This window comes from Stomoxys calcitrans, chromosome 1 (genome assembly GCF_963082655.1).
Source record: "Stomoxys calcitrans chromosome 1, idStoCalc2.1, whole genome shotgun sequence".
Lineage (NCBI taxonomy): Eukaryota > Metazoa > Arthropoda > Insecta > Diptera > Muscidae > Stomoxys > Stomoxys calcitrans.
This window is the reverse complement of record NC_081552.1, coordinates 201,851,014-201,872,275: the sequence shown is the minus strand read 5'-3', so window position 1 is coordinate 201,872,275 and position 21,262 is coordinate 201,851,014. Positions and strand designations below refer to the sequence as shown.

Below are 21,262 nucleotides of genomic sequence, written 5' to 3'. Positions count from 1 at the left end.
CGGAAGTTTAAGCAACTCTTCGTGACGATGTTCTCGCAACTCATTGCCTTATAATCGACCATATAAGTCGCCAAACACTTTTCTAGCACATCATTGGACAATCCATGTGCGGAAGTTACAGTAACTCTTCGTCACCATACTCTCACAACTCTTTGCGTACCAATCGTCCGTATGAGTCGTGAAACACTCTTCTATGGTATCATTGTATAATCCATAGCGTGTGCGGAAGTTTTTGCATCTATTCGCGACTATGTTCGATGTTTTGTTTTGAGTGGACAATTTCCACATCACCAAGAAGAATTCTTACATGGTTTATATGAAGATTGGTAATGGGTATGACATATATGAAGAGAAATATGAACTATTTTTATACCCTCCACCATAGGATGGGAGGTGCCGTTTGTAACACATCGAAATATTTGTCTAAGACTCAATCCCGGTTGTACGCACCGGATTTACCCGATGGTATCCTCATCAGCAAGGGCCTTTTTTTGTTATGGGAGTTTCCTATCCCGGATTGCCGTCTCCGCAAGCTTCTGGTCCGTGCCGGGATCGAAAAGAACCCCGGAACCTGATTCTGTTCGGTTTGCCAGAACCGCCTCCAATCATCGGTCATTATCGGTGAGGTGTAACCGGTGCATTGAGTGGGACACTTTCGATCTTGCTCTGGTCTTACGTCACTAGGGGAGCAAAGTCACACAGAATATGTTGCAAGGTGCTGTGCAAACATAGACAGCAGTGGGTCACAAGCGCAGTCGTCGTCGTCGTCGTCGTCCTCGTCGTCGTCCTCGTCGTCGTCCTCGTCGTCGTCCTCGTCGTCGTCCTCGTCGTCGTAATATGTGACTCCACGTCCTCTCCCGCGTGGCAATATACGCAACAGCTGCATCCCAGCACCAATATTGTCAGGCCAAAGCTGACCAACACCTGCAGCTTGCTGAGTTGTCACGGATATAATGCGCTATGTAAGGATCGCTTAAAGATTGGAGGTGGGGAATTGGCCTTCGTGATACATCATACCGTGCAGTATAGAGCCATTTCGCAGGCGCCTGGGGCTAAATGGAGTGTATGGGGAATACCAGTCAAATCCGGTACTGGCGAGATAGTACATACCGCCGGTTGGGAGTTGTGACCCAGTTAATGGCCAGGCTTACAAGCCCGACATAAGTAGGTAGGCTGTTTGGCCATAAACGTCTGCTTCTAGGAGACTGGAAACTGAACTTCAAATCCAACATTTTGGAAAGGGCAAGAAAGGCCACTCTAGCCCTATACACCTGCAAGAGAGCCATTGACAAAAGATGGGCATTTAGACCGCATGTCTTGCATTGGGTATATATTGCAGTTGTCAGACCTATTATGCTATATGGTTTTGAGGTCTGGTGGATGGCGCTTCAAAAATCCACCTACTGCTCAATACTTACAATCTCCACCCTCGACTGTCGCAGATCTCTCAACGAGATGACTGAACAGTTCAAAATTCACCTGTTCTGAGTGCCGGGCCACAGAGATATCGCATGGAATTCTAAGCAGACGAGCTTGCGAGACTAGGAACTGCCTAACAAACTCCAGGGACACTGGAATCTGTGGGTATGCCTCTAGCGACATGTAAGCTAAGTTTTCAGGATCAGGCCCGAAGGGCAACGAATGATAGATGGTCTCAAAGTGGGGGCTGTCAGCATTCGAAAACTGTGTGGCCTTAATAGACTTGAAGAGGTCTACTGATTTGCTGTCACTGGCTAGAACAGACGTGACAGATTGAAGGTTGCCGGCAACGACTTGAGCAGAAGCTGTAAGGACATCGAGGAAGAAGATACTATAGAACACCTTCTTTGTGTGTGTCCCGCACTAGCAGTCCAGAAGGAGTTCGACTTTAGGTTCTCATTTCTTTGAGAACCTGTCTGATTTAGCGGATGTGAACATTCGCATTGGGCTTTTTCAAGCGATCTGTATGGTTCAACGGTAGGAACTAGGAGGCATCTTCCTTCTTCTGTTCCTCTGGTATCACAATGGGCGAAAACGTCTAAGTGAGTCTGATGGCAGGCTGCCACTGAAACCTAACCTAACCTAGGGGACTTTAATGCGCATCATACCATTCCCCCCTAGGTAACGACCAGCGGGGCATAGTTTTGGTAGAGCAGATTGAAAGCTCCATGTTTTGCACATGGAGACAGTGCATGAGGATGTCCCTACTAGGTTTACGCGGAGATGCAGCAGCTCGCCACACATTTCCATTGAATCCCCTGATCTTCGAGTGACGTATTCTGGTAAGCCGTAATTTCTTTGCTATCAGTCCACCTCCCCATTATTCTCACCCTTGACCGACCACCCGACTTCATAGCCTCTGAGTGCCGAACGTTTATCGATGAGAAGAAGACCGAATGGGTCGGCTTCAGTGAGTATACCAATCGCGGCTACAATGAACTGACACTCCCTCGAGTCAGGGCTGCGGAGACGACCGGAGTCGAGTTTTTGACGCCGGAGTCTATGCCGGACTATAAAGCCGGAGTCGGAGTTTAGTTCGGAGTTGAGCACGCTTTTTCCGACTCCGAACCACTCTCCGACTCCGGAGGCAATGGAACTCGCAGACGAGTGTGATGGGATTCCTTGTACGGACCCCACTTACCCCAGAAAAAGCGACCTGAGTCGCTGAATTCATAAGCGGGACTTGTGGCTGGAACACTTGGAGCAATGTAACTTAGGTACCGGTTTAGGGAAGCCGTGGTCTACTGTTAAGTCACTCTCGAACCCCGGTAGACGGGATGACAAGACCACAGTCACTCTTGGCGACATAACTGTGACTTATCGGAAGAGATGCGCCAGGTTGTTCAACCGTCAATTTTTTGTGTCCTTAGAGTGACAGGGCTAGGAGGAGAGCCATTTTTTGTATCCATGGTCTCCGAGCCGATGGACAGCTATCACAATTTATGCCTATGACGCTGAACGCATGGGTTCGAATCCTGGTGAGACCATCAGAAAAAAAATTTCAGCGGTGGTTTTTCGTTTCTATTGCTGGCAACATTTGTGAGGTATTATTATTATATAAAACTTCTCTCCAAAGAGGTGTGGCACTGCTGCACGCCGTTCGGACTCGGCTATAAAAAGGAGGTCCCATTGAGCTTAAACTTGAAGCGGACGGCACTCATTGATATGTGAGAAGTTTGCCCCTGTTCCTTAGTGGAATATTAATGGGCAAAATTTGCAATTTTAATGTTACGAATGTCGTCCGTGGCGACAAATTATCACAGGCGTTGGGCTCCGACGGATTCTCTTTACTGATGCTGAAAAATCTTTCTCTACTTGGAGTTGAATAGTCCTCAAACTGTCTTCTAATACCCCCATAGTTGCCGATGCCTGGAAGATGAGCAGAGTGATCCCGCTACTGAAGTCTGGAAAGCACCCGAGTTTGGGAGAGTCATACAGACCGATCTCTCTTCTCTCATCAGTAGCAAAGACGCTTGAGGCACCGATCGCCCGCTTTGACTTCTTGAGCTCCTGGAAGCCACTATTTTTGTCCGATTTAGCTAAAATTTTGTACGTGGTGTTCTGCTATGATCTCCAAAAATTGTGCTTTGTATGGTCCGAATCGGGTTTAAACCTGATATAGCTCCCGATAGACCGATCTCCCGATTTGACTGCTTGAGCCCCTGGAAGCCACAATTTTTGTCTGATTTGCTGAAATTTTGCATGTGGTGTTCTGTTGCGACTTTCAACAACTGTCACATGTAGGGCTCTAATCGGCCAATAACCTGATATAGCTCCCATATAAACCGATCTCCCGATTTGACTTCTTGAGCCCCTGGAAGTCTAAATTTAATCCGATTTGGCTGAAATTTTGCTCATAGTGTTCTGTTGTGACTTCCAACAACTGTGCCAATTACGGTCCAAAATCGGTCTATAACCTGGAATAGCTTCTATATAAACCGATATCCCGATTTGACTGCTTGATGAGCCCCCCCCCCCCACAATTTTTGTCTAATTTACAGGCATGTTTTTCGGCCTAGAGACGCAGCCTATTGAAATTGGAAAAAATCGGTTCAGATCTGGATATAGCTTCCATATATATGTTCATCCGATTTTCAGTAATAATGCAGTAAAATGGTCATTTGTTAACCGATTCTCTCGAAATTTGGCAGGAAGGATTTTGTTATGACTCTCGACATTGTTGGTGAATTTCATGGAAATCGATTCAGATTTAGATATAGCTCTCATATATATATATCGCCCGATTTTCACTCCAAAAGCCACTGCAAGCACATTGGTTGACCAATCTTGCCAAAACTTCGTACAATGCTTTCCTCGACGACTACCACAATATACATAGAGTTTGGTCAAAATCGGTTCAGATTTAGATATAGCTCCCATATATATGGTCGTCCGATTTGCAGTAATATTGCAATAAAATGGTCTTTTGTTAACCGATTTTCTCGAAATTTGGCAGGATCGATTTTCTCTTGACTCTTAATATTACTGGTGAATTTCATGAAAATCGGTTCAGATTTATATATAGCTCTCATATCTATATATGGCCCGATTTTACCTTCTAGAGCCACAGCAAGCGCATTTATTGATCAATCTTGCCACAGTTTTGCAAAACGCTTTCCTCGACGACGGCCACAGTATGTGAGGAGTTTGCTCGAAATCGGTTCATATGTAGATATAGCTCCCATATATATGTTCATCCGATTTTCAGTAATAATGCAGTAAAATGGTCATTTGTTAACCGATTTTCTCGGAATTCGGCAGGAGGGATTTTCTCTTGACTCTGAATATTACTGGCGAATTTCATAGAAATCGGCTCAGATTTAGATATAGCTGTCATATATGTATATCGCCGGATTTTCATCCCAAAAGCCACTGCAAGCGCATTGTTTGACCCAATATTGCCAAAATTTTGCCCAACGCTTTCCTTGACGACTACCACATTATGTGAGAAGTTAGCTCAAAATCGGTCCTGAATTAGATATAGCTCCCATATATATGTTTGTCAGATTTTGGGTAATTTGCCATAATGTTGTCATTTGTCAACCGTAGGTTTTACAGTTTGAACATATTTACTCGCCAAAGGTCCATCAAAATTGGTTCAGAATTGGATATAGGACCCACATTGTACTTACAGGCTAGGTGTAGGGTATTATACAGTCGTCACTGCCCGACTTTTGCCCTTCCTTACTGCTTATATCCTACACCACTCCTATGGTACAGGGTATAATAAATTTGTGCATTTGTTTGCAACGCTTAGAAGGAGAAGAGCTAGACCCAGCGATAAGTATACCGATCGGCTTAGAATCACTTCCTGATTCTAAGCCGATGGACAGTCCGTCTGTTTGTCCATGTATTTTTGCAGTCAAGGTACAGGTCGCATTTGTTGTCTGACTGTCACAAAATATTCAACATTCCCTTTTTTGGTATAAGGACGAACGCAACTGATTTTGAAAAAAATCGGTCCAGATTTAGATATAGCCCCAATATATATCTTTCATCCGATATGGACTGCTAAGGCTTTAGAATCCATAGTTTTGGTCCGATCTTTACAAAAATTTGCATGAGATGTTTTATTTGACATTCCAATACGTATGCAGAATTTCCTAAAAATCGGTTCAGATTTCTCTATAGCTCCCATATATATCTTACATCCGATATGATTTTTAATGCTGTAGAAACCACAATTTTCGTACGATCTGTACAAAATTGTGCATGAGATGTTTTACTTGACATCCCAATATGTGTGCAAGATTTCTTAAAAATCGGTTCAGATTTAGTTATAGCTCCCATATATATCTTACATCTGATATGGCATTTTAAGGCTATAGAAGCCACAATTTTGGTCCGATCTTTACGAAATTTAGCATGAGGTGTATTATTTAACGTCCAAATACGTGTGGAAAATTTTATAAAAATCGGTTCAGATTTATTTATAGCTCCCATATGTATCTTACATCCGATATGTCCTATTAAGGCTATAGAAGCCACAATTGTGGTCCGATCTTTACAAAATTTTGCATGAGATGTATTATTTAACATCCAAATACATGTGAAAAATTTCATAAAAATCGGTCCCGATTTAGATATAGCTGCCATATATATCTTTCATCCGATATGTCCTATTAAGGCTGTGAATCCACAATTTTGGTCCGATCTTTACAAAATTTTGCATGAGATGTTTTACTTCATATTCCAATATGAGTGCAAAATTTCACCAAAATCGGTTCAGATTTAGATATCACTCCCATGTATATTCTATCCGATATAGCATTTTAAGGATATAGAAGCCACAATTTTGGTCCGATCTTTAAAAAATTTAGCAAAAGATGTTTTTTTTTATTTTACGTTCCAATACCTGTGGAAAATTTCATAAAAATCGGCCCAGATTTAGATATAGTTCCCATATATTGGGTTGCCCAAAAAGTAATTGCGGATTTTTCATATAGTCGGCGTTGACAAATTTTTTCACAACTTGTGACTCTGTAATTGCATTCTTTCTTCTGTCAGTTATCAGCTGTTACTTTTAGCTTGCTTTAGAAAAAAAGTGTAAAAAAGTATATTCGATTAAAGTTCATTCTAAGATTTATTAAAAATGCATTTACTTTCTTTTAAAAAATCCGCAATTACTTTTTGGACAACCCAATATATCTTCCATGCGATGTGTCCGTTTAAGGCTACAGAGGCCACAATTTTGGTTTGATCTTTAAAAAATTTAGCTTGTGGTGTTCTACTTGACGTCTTAGTACGTGTGCTTAAATTGATCAAAGTCCGTCCAGATTTTGATATATGTAGCTCCCATATATATCTTTCATATGATATAGCCTTTAAGGCTCTAATAGCTAAATTTTAAGTCCTATCGTACGAAAATCTTACAAGGTTCTCTTCAATATATCAAAATATATCAAAAAAAAAAAATTTTAAATCTGACAATATAGGTTCCATGCATTAAAAGTAGTCCGCAGCCGTGGTGGTGTAGGGTATTATATAGTCGGCTCCGCCCGATTTTTGCCTTTCCTTACTGTTTTGTGTTTTTTATAACAAAGGCTTTTGCATTTGGTTTTTCTCATAACCTTAACCCAGTATTGCAAATGGGCTTGCACACCAAATAACACACAGGCACACTCTTTCACACATTAAAAATTCACAAATATTAGTTCACTTTGCTGCACTCGGTCACGAAAGGCTTAACTTTTCCCTTTATAACGTATATTGACGTAATGATTTTCATTTGTGTTGGTCTCTCTTTGTGCTTAAATGCAAATACCGATGCATATTTAAGTTCTGTGCAATATTTCTGCACTATTTGCCTGTCATTGTCATTGCAAAGGATAAAGAATCGAAAATTGTTGATTCCATTTACCAAAAGGTGGCAAATAGAAATACTGCTGGTCTCAACAACCAACATAATTGGATTGGATAGGACAATGGCAAGTTTAATTTGTATATTTTTTTGTGTGTGTCTTGAGCTTAAGTGAAAGTTTATGAGAAAATATGATTGATATTGGCAAAAAATATGGAAAAAAAATTATAACAAAGGGAAAACAAATTGGTTGTGTCAAATGGTTTATTTAATTGTTTTAGTGATAGGAGTTTTGTGAAAGAGATAGAAGACAAAATTTTTTTAGACATAAAATATGGGCAAACCAGGACACTCAAGTCAACTATACAGGTCCAACCGATAGGAAAATGGACAAGTAAAAAGGCGTTTAATTCGGTGGGTATCCAAAACTTTGGATACCCACCACTTCGGATATATATGTAAACCCCCTTTCGTTAAAATCCGATGAAAAATGCACAATTTATGCCCCCATAGAAGCTATATCGAAATATGGTCCGATTTGGACCAAATTCGACACGGACATTGAGTGGTCTTATAAATACAAGCCATTGTTAAATTTTGTAGAACAAAATATTCATCTTTTTGGTAGCTATATCCAAATATAGAACAATCTGAACCATATTCGATACGGATGTCGAAAAGCCTAACATAAGTCACTATGTCAGAGAAATCGAAATCTGAACCAATCAGGGCCAAATTAAAAAGAAAATTTGAAGGGCCTAACGCAATTCACTGTTTCAAATTTCGGCGAAATCGGACAATTAATTCTCCTTTTGGAATATATGGCAGCTATATCTAAATCTGGACCGATCTGGGCCAAATTGCAGAAAGTTGTCAAAAAGCCTAACACAACTTTAATGTCCCAAATTTCGTCGAAATCGGATGATGAATGCGCCTTTTATGGGCCCAAGACCTTAAAAATAGAGATAGCTCTATATGGCAGCTATATCCAAATCTGGACCGATCTGGGCCAAATTGCAAAAAGTTGTCAAAAAGCCTAATACAACTCAACTGTCCCGAATTTCGTCGAAATCGGACAATATATGTGGCTTTTATGCGCCCAAAGCCTTAAATCAAGAGATCGGTCTATATGGCAGCTATATCCAAATCTGGACCGATCTGAGCCAAATTGAAGAAGAATTTTGAAGAGCCTTGTATGACTCACTGTTTAAAATTTCGTCGAAAGTGGGCAATAAAAGCGCCTTTTATGGGCCCAAGACCATAAAACTATAAATCGATATATATGGCAGCTATATCCAAATCTGGACCGATCTGAGCCAAATTGGAGAAGAATGTTGAATGGTCTTAGACAACTCACTGTGCCAAATTTTTGCGAAATCGGACAATAAATGCGCCTTTTATGGGTCCAAAACCTTAAATCGAGAGATCGGTCTATATAGCAGCTATATCCAAATCTGGACCTATCTGGGCCATATTGCAGCAAGATGTAGAGGGGCCTAATATAACTCACTGTCCCAAGTTTCAGCAAAATCGGTTTATAAATGTGTCTTTTATGGGCCCAAGACCTTAAATCGAGAGATCGGTCTATATGGCAGCTATATCGAAATCTGGACCGATATGAGCCAAATTGAAGAAGAATATTGAAGGGTTTTAGACAACTCACTGTGCCAAATTTTTGCGAAATCGGAGAATAAATGCGCCTCTATGGGTCTAAAACTTTTACTCGAGAGATCGGTCTATATGGCAGCTATATCCAAATCTGGACCGATCAGCGCCATATTGCAGAGAAGTGTCGATGGACCTATCGCATCTCTCTGCCCCAAATTTCGACGACATTGGATAATAAATGCGTCTTTAATGAGCCCAAGACCTTCAAACGAGAAATCGGTCTATATGGCAGCTATATCGAAATCTGAACCGATCTGAGCCAAATTGAAGAAGAATATTGAAGGGTCTTAGACAACTCACTGTGCCAAATTTTTGCGAAATCGGACAATAAATGCGCCTTTTATGGGTCTAAAACTTTTACTCGAGAGATCGGTCTATATAGCAGCTATATCCAAATCTGGACCGATCTGGGCCATATTGCAGCAAGATGTAGAGGGGCCTAATATAACTCACTGTCCCAAGTTTCAGCAAAATCGGATTATAAATGTGTCTTTTATGGGCCCAAGACCTTAAATCGAGAGATCGGTCTATATGGCAGCTATATCGAAATCTGGACCGATCTGGGCCATATTGAAGCAAGATGTAGAGGGGCCTAATATAATTCACTGTCCCAAATTTCGGCGACATTGGATAATAAATGCGCCTTTTATGGGCCCATGACCTTAAATCGAGGGATCAGTCTATATGGCAGCTATATCCAAATCTGGACCGATCTGCGCCATATTGCAGAGAAGTGTCGAGGGGCCTATCGCATCTCTCTGTCCCAAATTTTGACGATATTGGATAATAAATGCGTCTTTTATGAGCCCAAGACCTTGAAACGAGAAATCGATCTATATGGCAGCTATATCCAAATTCGGACCGAACTGGGCCATGTTGCGGAAAGAAGTCAAGGGTCCTATTTTTTCTCGCTGTCCCCAATTTCGGCGACATCGGACAATAAATGCGCATTTTATGGGTCCAAAACCTTATGGGTCCAAAACCGGTCTGGGCCAAATTGAAGATGGATATCGAAGGCCCTAACACAACTTACCGTCCCGAATTTTGGCAAAATCAGACAAAATCGGTCTATATGGGGGCGATATCAAAATATAGTCCAATATAGATTAACTTAACCTGCTTATAGACAAAAAAAAGAAAGGTCTTTGTGCGAGGTTTCAGCTCAACGCGTAGAGCTAGCCACATAAAATTTTGCACAGATATTTAATATTGAAGTAGGTCGTTGGGGATTGCAAATGGGTCATATCGGTTCAGATTTAGATATAGCTTCCATATAAACCGATCTCCCGATTTGACTTCGTGAGCCCCTGGAAGCCACAAATTTCGTCCGATTTATCTGAAATTTTGCATGTGGTGTTCTTTTTTCACTTCCAACAACTGTGCTAAATACGGTCCTAACCTGTGTGTAACCTGATATAGCTCCCATATAAACCGATCTCCGGATTTGACTTCTTGAGCTCCTGGAAGCCACAATTTTTCTCCGATTTGGCTGAAATTTTGTACATGGTGTTTTGTTATGACTTTCAACAACTGTGTTAAGTACGGTCCAAATCGGTAAAGAACCTGATATAACTCCCATATAAACCGATCTCCGGATTTGACTTCTTGAGCTCCTGGAAGCCACAATTTTTCTCCGATTTGGCTGAAATTTTGTACATGGTGTTTTGTTATGACTTTCAACAACTGTGTTAAGTACAGTCCAAATCGGTAAAGAACCTGATATAGCTCCCATATAAACCGATCTCCGGATTTGACTTCTTGAGCCCCTGGAAGCCACCATTTTTCTCCGATTTGGCTGAAATTTTGTACATTGTGTTTTGTTATGACTTTCAACAACTGTGTTAAGTGCGGTCCAAATCGGTAAAGAACTTGATATAGCTCCCATATAAACCGATCTCCCGATTTGTCTTCTTGAACCCCTGAAAGCCTCAATTTTCGTCCGATTTGGCTGAAATGTTGCACATAGAGTACCGTTATTACTTCCAACAACACTACCAAGGACGTTCAAATTGGTACAGAACCTTGTATAGCCCCTGTATAAACCGATCTCCCGATTTCACTTTTGAAGCCCTTATAAATTGCGATTTTTATCCGATTTTGCGTAAAATGTTCTCTTATGACTCTCAACAACTGCGCATAGTACGGTCCAATTCGGTCCATAACCAGATTCGTGTACAGGGAGGCCTTATTAACGTTATAGATTCAAATTGGAAGGAAAGCGGTTGATAAATAAGGCTTTTATGAGCGCAAAACCCTAAATCGGCAGATCGGAACAGATGGCAGCTATTTTCAAATAATGGCTAACGTGGACCATAATCGCTTCAGATTTCGGTTGGCCCAGCGTAGTTCACTGTTGGCGTTGTAGACTTTATGTTGTATGCGTTGAAGACTTTAAATCAGCAGATATATAGAAATATAGCAACTATATCTTAACAATTTTGTTTTTCTATCAATTAACACACAGGGGATGTCCCCTATGAATGCAGTGCATTGCATTGGTGAAAGGAAATTAGGAATTGGAGGGTGGGGGAAAGGATGTATGTGTTTAAATCTCTGAAAGTCAAAGTGGGTGGGAAAAACATTAGCCGGAAGTTGATTCCACATACGAACGGTTTGATCGAAATAATAATTCTCTCTATAACGCATTGTGCGGTCTGCTGGCCAATCAATTACAAACGGGTGTGAGTTCCTTGGTATGTCTAGTATCCCTGACAAACATCCTTACATCAGGAATAGGAATACAAATTTCAGACGAACCCACACCACGAAAGTACCAATAGAACAGCGCTAAACAACCCACATTGCGACGATGTTTAAGGGAGGCAATAGAGTTGGATTTCCTACTGTCCCCAATCAACGCCATCGCTCTCCCCTGTACACGGTCCAGTAGCTTCAGGTATGATTTTGAAGCTACAGCCCACATATGTGAGTTGCTCTCCATTTTCGGCCTTATGAAAGTGGTGCAGATGTTAAGAAGATCAGACGGAGTGAAGTAATTCTTACACCGTTTAAGGAGGCCGAAACACTTGAAAGCTTCTTTCGACATTTCAAATACATGTTTAGAACATCAAGAGCCCAGAACATCAAGAGCTTCTGATTGCTCATCATCTACTCCGTTGATAGACATTTGTGTTACAACAAGCAGCACTGAGTCTTCCGTGCAATAAAAATCTACTCGACTCATTCGACCCCACTCAGAAATGGCCAGCAAATCCTGGCAGAGTGTATCATCCATAACCCGCCCCTTGTTCTCAATTTCTCGAAGACTCGGCCTATGGGCGAATGAGGACTAGTGACAGAGATTACTGTCATCCGCAAATGAGTAGATCGGATTCGATGTCTGACTCAACAGATCGTTGATGAAAATAAGAAAAAGAGAGGGAGAAAGAGAAAGAACCGAGCCCTGGGGTACTCCTGCGTTCAATTTATGCTCAATGGATGAGAACCCATCTAAAACGACTCGTAAAGTAAGATCTTGAGAAAGCTGGAAATAAATCGAACGAAACCATTACCGACACCAAATACAACAAGCTTTGATAGTAGTGCAGCGTGCCAGACCCAGACCAAATGCCTTGGAGATATCCAGAGCCACAACCTTAATTTTTCTGCTTTAAACTACATTCGGCTCGTATTTTTGGTGGCCCAATGCAACTCACTGCTCCAAATTTCAGCAAAATCGGATAATAAATGCATCTTTTATGTGCCTAAGACCCAAAGTCGGCATTTGGTCGGTCTAAGTGGCGGCTATATTCAAGTATGGCCTGATGTGGACCATATTCGGTTCAAATATCGGCTGGCCCATATCAACTCACTGTTGGAAATTTCAGCGAAATCGGATTATAAATGCGGCTACTATGGGCTTAAGGCCTTGAATCCGCGGATCGGTGTATATGGCAGCTATATCCATATATGATCCGATTGGGCCCATTGAAGAACTTTACCTGCGTATTGCAGAAATACAGATGTGACAGCTCAATATCTTAATTTTTGAAGGTTGCATCGTGATTACAACAGACGGACAGACAGACACGCCTTACAATTTAATGACGATCCGAAAATTATATACTTTGTAAATTCGGAAATTGGTATTCCGATGTTTGAAAAACGCAATGACTTAAAAAATATACCCCCATCCTATGGTGAGGGGTATAAAAATTGCCATTGCTCTTCTATGGGTTTTAATTGGAGTTATAATTTTAGAACTTTGGCATTCCATAATGAAGAGTGTTATTTAAGTTTTTTTATACCCTCCACCATAGGATAGGGAGTATACTAATTTCGTCATTCTGTTTGTAACTACTCGAAATATTTGTCTGAGACCCCATATATTCCTGATCGTCGCGACATTTTATGTTGATCTAGCCAAGTCCGTCCGTCCGTCTCTCTGTCGAATGCACGCTAACTTCCGAAGGAGTAAAGCTAGCCGCTCGAAATTTTGCACAAATACTTCTCACTAGTGTAGGTCCGTTGGTATTGTAAATGGGCCATATCGGTCCATGTTTTGATATAGCTGCCATATAAACCGATCTTGGGTCTTGAATTCTTGAGCCTCTAGAGGGCGCAATTCTCATACGATTAGAATAAAATTTTGCACCTCGTGTTTTGTTAGGATATCAAACAACTGTGCCAAATATAATTCAAATTGATTCATAACCTGATATAGCTGTCATATAAACCGATCTTGGGTCTTGAATTCTTTAGTCTTTAGAGGGCGCAATTCTTATCCGAATTGAATGAATTTTTGCACGACGTATTTTGTTGAGATATCCAACAACTGTGCCAAGTATGATTCAAATCGGTTCATAACCTGATATAGCTGTCATATAAACCGATCTTGGGTCTTGACTTCTTGAGCCTCTAGAGGGCGCAATTCCTATCCGATTTGGCTGAAATTTGGCATGACGTATTTTATTCTTACTTTCAACAACTGTGTCAAGTATGATTCAAATCGGTTCATAACATGATATAGCTGCCATATAAACCGATCTTGGGTCTTGACTTCTTGAGCCTCTAGAGGGCGTAATTCTTATCCGATTTGGCTGAAATTTTGCATGACGTATTTTATTCTTACTTTCAACAACTGTGTCAAGTATGATTCAAATCGGTTCATAACATGATATAGCTGCCATATAAACCGATCTTGGGTCTTGACTTCTTGAGCCTCTAGAGGGCGTAATTCTTATCCGATTTGGCTGAAATTTTGCATGACGTATTTTATTATTATTTTCAACAACTGTGTCAAGTATGATTCAAATCGGTTCATAACCTTATATATCTGCCATATAAACCTATCTGGGGTCTTGACTTCTTGAGCCTCTAGAGGGCGCAATTCCCATCCGATTTGGCTGAAATTTTGCATGACGTATTTTATTTTTACTTTTAACAACTGTGTCAAGTATGATTCAAATCGGTTCATAACCTGATATAGCTGCCATATAAACCGATCTTGGGTCTTGACTTCTTGAGCCTCTAGAGGGCGCAATTCCTATCCGATTTGGCTAAAATTTTGCACGAAGTATTTGGTTATGATATCCAATAAATGTGCCAAGTATGGTTCAAATCGGTTCATATTCTGATATATCTGCCATATCAACCTATCTGGGGTCTTGACTTCTTGAGCCTCTAGAGGGCGCAATTCTTATCCGATTTGGCTGACATTTTGCACGAAGTATTTTGTTATGATATCCAATAAATGTGCCAAGTATGGTTCAAATCGGTTCATATTCTGATATATCTGCCATATAAACCTATTTGGGGTCTTGACTTCTTGAGCCTCTAGAGGGCGCAATTCCTATCCGATTTGGCTGAAATTTGGCATGACGTATTTTATTCTTACCGATCTGTGATTTTGACTTCTTGAGCCTCTAGAGGGCGCAATTCTTATCCGATTTGGCTGAAATTTTGTACGTCAGATCCTCTCATGACCATCAACATACGTGTTTATTATGGTCTGAATCGGTGTATAGCCCGATACAGCTCCCATATAAATCGACCTCTCTATTTTATTTCTTGATCCCCCCAAGGGGCACAATTCTTATTCTTATTGGCTGACATTTTACACAGGTCTACAACATAAAATGTAATTGTGGTCCAAACCGGACAATATCTTGATATCGCTCTTAGCAGAGCAAATCTTTTCTTATATCCTTTTTCGCCTAAGAAGAGATGCCGGGAAAAGAACTCGACAAATGCGATCCATGATGAAGGGGTATATAAGATTCGGCCGGGCCGAACTTAGCACGCTTTTACTTGTTCTCTCCTACTTCATTACAGATTTTTTAATTGGTTTTTGGTTTGATATTTTTCCAACTATTGAAAATTCATTTGAACTTATAGCATAGTTCTCCGCTTAAGTGCTTTTTTAAGCTCTTCACAATATTATTTTAAGGTTTTTATTTACAATTCAAGTGCCAATTTCATTAAATGAAGTTTTTTTTTTTTTTATTCAGCCACAATTGTTGCATTCGACAATTAATATTTTAACACAGAATTAAAATGAAACATAAAGAAGTGTTTAAATGTCCACATGAATTATTTAGATTGATTAATTATTGTCTGCTTTTTATTTGCAGGTTTCATGTGCCGTGAAAAAAAAAAAACACAGACCGCAACACTGAACAACGGTGGCACTGGGAAAGTGGCAAACATAATTTATGCTATAAAAAGTAAGGTTAAGCTTAATTCCCCTTAAAAATAATAATTATCCGATCCGTGGCCATACAAATAAAAATATTATCAGGCATGACCTTTTTGTGCAAACTTGGTTTATTGACAACAATAAAAAATGTCCATTAAAAGGAGTGTGAAAAAAGTTTAATAAATAATCCAAAGCTTAATTAAAATAAAACAAACTATCACACAAAAGTATCAAACAAACACACACACACACACCCACATGCCCGCAGCAATATCAGATTAATTAAAAACAATTCATAAACAAGTCAACAATATCCTCCTCACTGCTATTATCCCTCGCAAGCCAGTCATAGCTTGAGCCTACCAATTACCATTTCGTAATATATGTGAAATTATATTATCTGCCTTGGTTGCTGGACCAAATGAACAAAGAAATGCAGAAGAGACGTGAAAGTCCAACCAACCACCGCTAAAGTCGAAAAATAATTAAAACCATAAATTTTAGAGTGAATTTCATTTGGTGTCAAAGTGTTGTGCAAGAAAATTGTTTCAAGTGAAGTGACTTTAGGAGAAGGAACGTTTTGAAGCAACTCCAGATATTCCACTGCAGCCTTTTATACCAACAAGAACCAAAATCTGCTCAAAAACAAGAGTATAAGGTAAGACCATGTTTATATACAAAACTAGCTGACACGGGCCGGCTCCGCTACATCCTAAAGTGGACATGCTCAAATCTATAGGGTTGCCCAAAAAGTAATTGCGGATTTTTTAAAAGAAAGTAAATGCATTTTTAATAAAACTTAGAATGAACTTTAATCGAATATACTTTTTTACACTTTTTTTCTAAAGCAAGCTAAAAGTAACAGCTGATAACTGACAGAAGAAAGAATGCAATTACAGAGTCACAAGCTGTGAAAAAATTTGTCAACGCCGACTATATGAAAAATCCGCAATTACTTCTTGGGCAACCCAATATATTATACTAGCTGGGCCCGCTCCGCTGCGCCTTCTTTTACTTTATATGGAACAAAAGTTTCCTTGGAATATTTATTTTCGACAATTAAAGATCTTTTAGTGAAATACCATGCTACGAAAATAGTATATCGCTTGACCAACAGTTTAACAATATAAGTGCCTTTATCTGAATCCCATTTTATCTTTATTGGTCCATATACGAATTTAAGTTTGGATGTAAGGTGTACTCTATTCTTAAAATACTTCATTTCAGCCCGATATTCTCATGATGCCTGATTTTGTGGTGTTTTCGGGGGAGAGGTGGTCCCCAGATACTTGGCCCTGAAAAAATACCAGCATCGTCCTCTTCTCTCAAATACCATTTATTTAAACCCCATATTGCCGTTGGCTTAAGAGGAGTTTACAGGATGAGGCGTTCCCCAAACACATGGCCCCAAAATAGGTTATCACATTAGTTTTCTAATCTCAAATACCTTTCTTTTGAGCCCCATATTGCCATGGTCGACAAATTTTTACCCTTTGGGGGGAGTTTTGGGGAAGGGGTGATGCCCTAAATACATGGTCCTACATTTCGTATTCTACTCCCAAATACCTTTATTTGAGCCCCATATTGCGATTGCTATTGCGATCATTAAAAAATTGCTGTTTGTGGGGTATTTTGGGAACGGGGGAATACCCCCAGAAAATTGGTCCCGAAAAGGGGTATCAATTCTTGCTCTACCCCCCAATATCTTTCATTAAAGCCCCACATTGACATGGTCGGTAAATATGGCCGATTTAGGGGTGTTTTGGGGATTGGGGATTGATCCCCAAAACACTAAGCCCGGAAAATATATCAGCAACGTTTATTTATTTGAACCCCATATTGCCATTGCCCTCAAAATTGGATATCAAATTTGTTTTCTAATCTAATTTAAACTCCTTATTGAAAAAGCCAGCAAATATGTCCGGTTTGGGGTATCGGCCCTAAAAACTATGAATATTCAGCTCCATTGTCTTGAGTACCCAAATTGTCTTGATGAGTAAATACATCCTACTTGGGGGTTGTTATGGTGGTGGGACGTCCGCTAGACAGTTGGCCCCTAATGTTGATATCAGATACATGGTCTACCTTCCTACATACCTTTAATTTGAGCCCCATATTTCCATAGTCGGCAAACATGAGCGGCTTGAGGGGTGTTTTGGGGGATGGGGCGGCCACTCAGTGAGTTGGCCTTGAAAATATATATCGGATTCGTTTTCCACTTTAAAAGTCAAAGTCGTGCTTTACTCCCAAAGACCTTTCATTTGAACCCCATATTGCTAAGGTCGTAAATTTGACCCCTTTGGGGGATGTTTTTGGTGAGAGGCGGCCCCCCACACACTTGGTCCCTTATTTGGATATCAGATTCGTATTCAACATTCAACTACCTTTTATTTAAGCCCCATATTCCCATGGTCAGTAAATAGGTCCTGTTTAGGGGGTGTTTTGGGGTGAAGGGTGTGACCCCCAGAAACGTGGTCCCACATTTGGATATCAGATTCGTATTCTACTCGAAAATACCTTTCATTTGAGTCCCATATTGCCATGGTTGGTAAATGTGTCCCATTTAGGGGTGTCTTGGGGGTTGGGTGGTGTTATGGGGGTGGCGTGGCCCCTTAAACACTTTTCCCGAATATTGATATCAAAGTCGAGCTTTACTCCCAAAGACCTTTCATTTGAACCCCATATTGCTACGGTCGTAAATTTGACCCCTTTGAGGGATGTTTTTGGTGAGAGGCGGCCCCCCAAACACTTGGTCCCTTATTTGGATATCAGATTCGTATTCAACATTCAACTACTTTTTACTTAAGCCCCATATTTCCATGGTCAGTAAATATGTCCTGTTTAGGGGGTGTTTTGGGGTGAAGGGTGTGACCCCCAGAAACGTGGTCCCACATTTGGATATAAGATTCGTATTCTACTCGAATACCTTTCATTTGAGTCCCATATTGCCATGGTCGTTAAATATGTCCGATTTAGGGGTGTTTTGGGGCCTGGGGTGGTCCCCCTAACACTTGGTCCGACAATTGGATATTAGATACGTTTTCTTAACCTAAATACCTTTCATTTGAGTCCCATATTGTCGGGATTGGTCTAAATATATGTTTGGTAGGTTTTAGGGTGGGGTAGCCCCCCCCCCACCTCCCCTAGGTACCCCATCCGAAATTTGGATACCAAATTTTTATTTTTAGGGTACTATATGAGAGTACACAAAATTTCGCTTAAATCGCACCACCCATCTCCGAGATCTGGCGTTTCTGAAAATTAGGGTAAGGGGAGGGTTCATTTAAGTGCAAATCAGGCGTTACATATATATGGGAGCTATATCCAAATCTGAATCGATTTTGATGAACTCTTGCAGATATGTTAAGATAAGTAACAAAACACTCCGTGCCAAATTTTTTGCAGATCGGTTGAAAATTATAGTTACTATGGCCATTTAAGTAGAAATCGGGCGTAACTTATATATGGGAGCTATATCCACATCTGAACCGATTTTGATGAACTGTTGCAGCTATGTTAAGATAAGCAAAAAAAAAAAAACACTACGTGCCAAATTTTGTTCAGATCGGTTGACAATTGTAGTTACTATGGTCATTTAAGTGGAAATCGGGCGTTATATATATATATGGGAGCTATATCCAAATCTGAACCGATTTTGATAAAATGTTGCAGGTATACTAAGATAAGTAAAAAAAAATCCTTGCCAAATTTAGTGCAGATCGGTTGAAAATTTTAGTTCCTACGGCCATTAAAATGCAATTCGGGCGTTACATATATATGGGAGCTATATCTAAATCTGAACCGATTTGTACCAAAATCAATAGCGTTCATCTTGGAGCCAAAAAAGTGACAAGTGTAAAATTTCGTGACAATTGCACAACAAATACGACCTATAGACTCATAAACGGACATGACTAAATCGAATCTGAAAGTGATCCGGGCGATCGGAATACTTATCAATGGATCTAGGATTTTTGCTTCTTAGCGTTGCCAAAAACTACACAATAATACCCTGTACCACAGTGGTGGTGTAGGGTATAACAAAAGCGTGCCAAGTTCGGCCGGGCCAAATCTTGAAGGGCAAAATTTTATTCACATACTAATCTTCAATCAAACCAGCCAAAATTAAAGCTACTAGGAACCGAACAAGCATGATCGAGATACCGGTTTACAAGGGAACTATATCAGGTTATAGACCGATTTTGGACCGTACTTGGCGCAGTTGTTGAAAGTCACAACAGAACAAAACATGCAAAATTTTAGACACATCGGACAAATATTGCGGCTTCCAGGGGCTCAAGAAGTCAAATCGAGGAATCGGTTTATATGGGAGCTATATCAGGTTATAGACCGCTTTAGACCGCACTTAACAAAGTTGTTGGAAGTCATAACAGAACACTATGTGAAGAATTTCAGCCAGATCGGAGGACATTTGTGGTTTCCAGGGGCTCAAGAAGTCAAATCGGGAGCTATATTTAAATCTGAACCGATATGGCTCGTTTGCTTTTACCAACGACCTACATCGAGACTAAGTATCTGTGCGAAATTTCAAGCGGACAGTTCAATGCGTTCGACCTCAATCGTGGTTTCGACAGACGGACGGATATGGCTAGCTCGATTTAGATTGACGAGACGATCAAGAATATATACACCTCTTCACGTATTCCGTGATCGCCCGGATCTCCGCCTGCAGGTCAGGCATGGTCAGGCAGTCTAAAACAGATCTCAGCCCCTGGGTTCTCAATGTAGACCTCCAGGCCCACTCTGTCCTCTAGCTTTGATCTGTCCGTGTAACATGATCTCCCGGATGGCAATTCTAGGGTTCTAGTAATCCAAGGCGTTGCCGCTGGCAGCAGTGCCTCGCACTCGACCTCATGGTTCATCTCAGGTATCCGATTGGAGATCTCTACCCTTCCTTCTAGGTTTCCTATCGTCGCCTCGATTATACCGCGATGGTATGAGCTGCTCCCATCCTCAATCCATTCTCCCATCGCTTTAAGTCTCATAGCCGTAGTGGCTGCCTCAATCTTAATCTGGAATAGTCTCCAGTGCCCTAGTGGCAGAGGTCCTCATCGGTCCGCCTATGCCAAGACATCATATTCTCTGAACCTGTTGTATGATCCTTATGTTGCACTTTTTCTCCATAGCTGTCCACCAAAATACTGAGGCGTAAGTAAGTATTGGTCGAACCACGCTCCTGTAGAACCAGTGGACTAACCTCGTATTCAGATTCAGGCCCCATTTCGAGCCTACGGCCCGTCTACATAGTGCCCTTCTACATAGTGCTCGACTTCTGTAAGGCTTCTCAATAAGCCAATTCAGTATTGTCCAAGATCACTTAGGTGTGATCTTGGATTTGACCTTGTCAGACATTGAAATTATTTCGTTGAGGAAACTTGGTACGTGAACAGGCATATTTCAATTTTACTTTACTTTAATTGGCTATGACAGAACATTTGTTCCACCAGCCGAACATAGAATAGCGTTCTTAGCGCCTCATTCTCTGCGCTCATTCTAAAATCTCTGACACCCAGTTTCGAGGTGTCTCCCACCACTTGATCTTTCCATCGGGCTTTTGGTCTTACCGGCTTGCGAGTACCACCGTGTTTGCCTCCAAAAGTCTTCTTTGCTGGATCTTCCTTGTCCATTCTGACAACATGACCTAGGCAACGCAGCCG

General features: G+C 40.8%; 1 protein-coding gene across 3 annotated transcripts in view; it reads left to right on the top strand.

Moving 5' to 3' along the window:
* The window catches only part of LOC106091151 (uncharacterized), a 613,012-nt gene that overhangs the window by 14,246 nt on the left and 577,504 nt on the right, over positions 1-21,262 (top strand). For 2 of the 3 annotated variants that reach the window (XM_059361084.1, XM_059361086.1), the window contains exon 2: positions 15,520-16,242. The gene's annotated coding sequence lies outside the window, so the exon portion shown is untranslated. The remainder of the gene's footprint in view (positions 1-15,519; positions 16,243-21,262) is intronic. The other variant, XM_059361085.1, reaches the window with a different exon arrangement.